The sequence below is a fragment of the Dreissena polymorpha genome, chromosome 2 (genome assembly GCF_020536995.1).
Source record: "Dreissena polymorpha isolate Duluth1 chromosome 2, UMN_Dpol_1.0, whole genome shotgun sequence".
Classification (NCBI taxonomy): domain Eukaryota; kingdom Metazoa; phylum Mollusca; class Bivalvia; order Myida; family Dreissenidae; genus Dreissena; species Dreissena polymorpha.
In genome coordinates this window covers 111,530,334-111,535,173 of record NC_068356.1, presented here as the reverse complement: position 1 = coordinate 111,535,173, position 4,840 = coordinate 111,530,334, and the positions used below count along the sequence as shown (strand labels likewise).

The 4,840-nt window shown below is 30.7% G+C and overlaps 1 long non-coding RNA gene across 1 annotated transcript; it reads left to right on the top strand.

Annotated features, from left to right (window-relative positions):
* The first annotated feature begins 1,818 nt into the window (after positions 1-1,818).
* LOC127865524 (uncharacterized) lies at positions 1,819-4,542 on the top strand. The gene is made up of 4 exons (XR_008042646.1): positions 1,819-1,872; positions 3,114-3,193; positions 3,640-3,825; positions 4,315-4,542. It is a non-coding gene; the product is annotated as an uncharacterized LOC127865524 (long non-coding RNA).
* The last annotated feature ends 298 nt before the right edge of the window (positions 4,543-4,840 follow it).

The window sequence follows — 4,840 nt, the reverse complement described above, 5'->3', positions numbered from 1 at the left end:
CTGTAGCTTATTTTCAAAAGAAATAAGCATGCAATTTCAAACTCTAACATTTGACTCTGATGCCAGACATTTGTTACACAGCCAAAATGCTGCTCAGTGTCAGTTTATCTCTTTTATTTTAATTCTTCTATGCAAATTCAAATTTTCGGAAGTGGTTGTATTAAGTTTTATTGTTCTAATTATGATTAAGATAATATAATATATGATTTGCTTGTTTTCAGCTACACTTGTAGCTTCAAATGATTATATTAAACAGTTACCGAAGACAACTACAGTTGCAAAGGCATATGTTGACATTGAATGTTGGGCAGAGGACAGTTATACCTACATGTTTGTCAAAGTAGACACAACTGAAAACAGAACTATCGCGAAATGCGAACCAAATCCGGTTGTACAGTCTTGTCATTTGGTGGATCCATCGAAAGACAATTCAACATATACCATACAAGGAACATCTCTGGGTTGGAGTTTGCGAGTACACAAAATTAGTGAAGATGTTTACGGGACTTACCAGTGCATTCCTAGAGTTCCTCCGAAGCCAATAGGTTCAACAACAATCGCTCCACAGTCAACAGGTGCAACAAAAACGAGACCAAATGGTATACATGTAGTTTATATGTTTTGCAAAACATATCTATTGTGGATTTGATACTTAATCTTAATATATGAGTAAAACCACGCATAATTTGTGAAAATAATGCTATACTTATACACACGTTAACACAAGACAAAATGTCTTGATTTACGCTTCCAACGTGTTATTTTATTATACTTTCATTTAACATCATACTCAAAATTGGCCATTCTACACATTTTATTACAAGTTATTGTATTTAAAGTATGAATACTTGAATACTTGATTTCAGCTGTTTGTTCGCAAGAAAGTTCTGATCATGGTGGAAATGACTATTCTCGTCCCCTTTCTGGTTATATGCGAATGTATACTCATAGCAGTGTCGTTTCCATACACAAAAGGTTGTATGATTTCTTACACAAAACGCTCTCCCGAAATCCAGTAGAATAATAATATAGAATGTTTTAATTAATAAAATAACAAATCGTGTAAGTTGGAGAACAATTTGCACATCATTCGACACGTTTAAGGTATGGCCAAGGTACATTCTTCATTTATATTATTGTTTTATAAAACTTACATAGGAAGTAACAATTATATATAATGTGATTGCATGTAGTTATTTCCAACCTATTAGTAATGTAAGAATACCATATTGATTGTTCCCTAAATAAGAAGTCTGACAAATTATGTTGTCGTTTTTTTAGATTGTTTAAAGAAATTACGAGGCAAACAACAGGTAAACATACTTACACCATTAACAACAATTGATACATCTCATTTTATTATACTTTTGGAAATTACCCAAATTAGCATAGATTAACACAATACCACGTTTAATTACATTTTTACTTATAAACGAAAGTGTTAACTTCTGTTTTATAGAATAGGCCCACATAACAACGTCCGCTGGAAAGGGAAAGACAGGTAATGTTTTGTGCATTTTAAATTTGTATTATGTACGTTTGAAAATTTATTGAATTATTAATAACTTTGTAAGTTTAAAGCGGCTTGTTCATACTTAAATTGCATTTTTTTTAAGTTTTTCATTTAATGCTTTAAATTCATAAATTTAAACATCGCAAATAACGTGCTCCAGTATAAAACAAAAATAAAGTTAAAATAAGAAAGAAAAAAGTAAGCCGCGACAAGGCTCGAACCACTGACCCTTGGATCGTTTTTTTCCCCGACTAAATATAGATTTTAAATATAAATTTAAATATAAACACGCATTGTGACAACAACAACAACAACAACAAATATGGCGGAATCTCTATTGTCAAACACGGAAGAAGAAGGTAAAATATGTTTTTTTATTGTAAAACTCAATAGTGCGTATGATTTTTTTTTTATAAAAGTAGATTAAAATAGTATAACTGATCAAATGATTCGTTTTCGTTACATAAGTATATGCATATACATCACAGAACGCGTAAATACTGATTCTCTCGTTTACACTTAAGTTACAGACAGAGACTAAAATTAAAAGCCAAGTTGAATACAGAATTAACTTAAGTATTCGCGCAAATAAATTAAATTTATCATTAGCCTTGGAGTACTGAGATAATTTAAACATTACAGTATCTTTTTCTTTCCTCATAACTGACAGTGACAACATTATTTGTTGGCAGGCAATTCAAGATGCTGTGCATTTATTGACATATTCATTATTGTGTGTTATATGACAATGACATTTATTATTAACTAAAATGCATTTGAATGGTACTGGTAGTTTATTAATTTAAAACCAAAACTCATAGTTAACCCTTTGAGCGCTGGAACCGAATTTTGAAGGCCTTTCAAACAGTTTGGTTCCAGATGAGACGCCACAGAACATGGCGTCTCATCAGGATCCAAACTGTTTGCTATTCTGATAGTATTCTTTGAAAAATATCGAAGAAATGGCTAATTTTAGAAATTCAGCGGATGACATTAAGCAGATGACAAATTTCCCAGCATGCAAAGGGTTAATGTATTTATATCAGTTTCTTCTGCACAGCTATTTTATAAATAAACTGAATAACCAAACTATTTTTGAAAATAGTAACACAGTTTAGTAATTCATGGCATCAAATGCATGTAGCTGGCGCCAGACAACTCGCCCCAATACCAACTTGCCCCAAAACAAACCCTCATCAAACATATGGTCACTCACTCCAACCAAGAGACAACTCGCCCCAATTTATTTTCGTGCATCTTTTTGTTTCTTTATTTGAAGTATTTTGTTTTTATATTCTTTGTTAATTTAGCAAAGCATGTATATATTTTGATAAATGTGTATTTCAACAGTACATTGTATTTTGAATAAATCAAATACAGGTCATCTGAAATGCATGTATCATTATATTTGTAAAAGCCAAGAATATTCTGGATATTCCTCTATTTTTCAATTGTTTTGAATATCCTCAAGGTTTGATTTCCTGAATGTCAAAGAAAACTTATTAGATAATAATACCACATATTTACAACTCACTTTTTTAATAGAGACCATAAATAGTTTTAAAAAGTCGTTTAAATTGTGTATTTACTTTTTCAATAGGATACAACCATAATTAAACCAAGAAGTTTATGAAGAAGGGATCACTGGATTTTGTCACTTTGGTACAAGAAACAGAAAAGGTATACTTATTTAGCTGCATTTTTTCTGTTGATTTCATTTGAGAATATTGAAATAATTTGTAGATAATGTTTTCAGATATTCAGGCAAGTTGAGATTTCATTGAATTTTTTTATATGTCATTTCACAATATTCTTGAATGGAAACAGAAAAAACACAGTTCAACGCACTAATTGTTGATATATAAAACAACGTCTTTGTATGTAAAACTGTGTTGCTACATGAGCAAAGAATTTAAAAAATGATCCTACACTACACTAGGTGAATATTGAAATTTTACAAAAAAACTGACAGGAATGTTTAAAAATGGTGTCATGAAAACTAAAAAATTCTATATGTACATGTAGCTACATCTTGTGTCAAAATTCTTAGCTTTATGTTCAAAACATTTATTGTTAAATGCAGAAATGTCTTTTCAAGGATATCATAGACCACCTTACTTATACAGAAGCTGTTGAATGAAATTGCTGCCAGACAGTCAGCAGTTATCACTGACAGCCTGTCCTGGCCCAGCTTGGACCATCCTCAAGCTAACCATGATGGTGTGTTTGCAAGAATTGTCCATTTGGTAGACCATGATGAAGACCAGCTTTGTTGTGGCATGTCCTGACAATACTGTACAAGCCAGAGACCAGTATGTTTACTGTTGTTGAATATGACCCATTTTTCATGTTTATTTTTCTGTGGGCCTGTTTAACAGAATTAATAATGCACTTTATCTATTTCAAATATGTTATTTTTCTGTGGACTGTTTGACGGAATTATCAATGCATTTTATCTATATCAAATATTTTATTTGTCTGTGGGCCTGTTTAACGGAATTAGTCATGCATTTTATCTTTATCAAATATTGTTGCTTGTAATATGAATATAGAACACGTAAAACTACTCATGTAATTGTCTCAGCTTAAAATCAAAAGTGTAGAAAATTTAACTCATTTACTGTCGAAACAGTGGCCATTATGTTCCTGCATCTTAAAAAGTTGGACAATAACAGCTAATATATATATATATATATATATATATATATATATATATATATATATATATATATATATATATATATATATATAGATAGATTTAGCAAGGGGTTTTGAGTTTTTTATGTGTTCATATTTTTCAGAAAAACGGTTAAGTGGTGACTGATCCTCTCACTCTCCTTATCCAGGAAACGTTTTGGAACAACGTGTTGACACTGAAGATGTGGAGGACACAGATTGATCACAGTACATCCTTTGAATACATGGACACCTTCAACGGGACGACAACAAAACTGTACCTGCCTTTTTTTTTAAAGGAAGTAGTTAATAAAATTATTGTTAACAGCTTTTTTAGTCTTGTTGTTTAAAAAATGCTTGCAACATTTAAGTGGATAAACGGTTGTTTTAAATTTGAATCTTCAGTAATGCATCCTTTATTAAATGATGTAATCTTATTTCTTTCAATATAGTGTAAATAATAAGAACATAATTATCAAAATGAAAACCAAGTTTACTGTTCTATTAATCATTATTTATTTATCTTGTTCTTTTGTCAGAAATATTACAGGGGCATACATACAGTATTCCTTGAATAAAAGGGGCAGTTCTTAGAAAATTAACATGTATTCTAGCAATGCATATTCAAACTTTTTCAATATGTAAGTATTA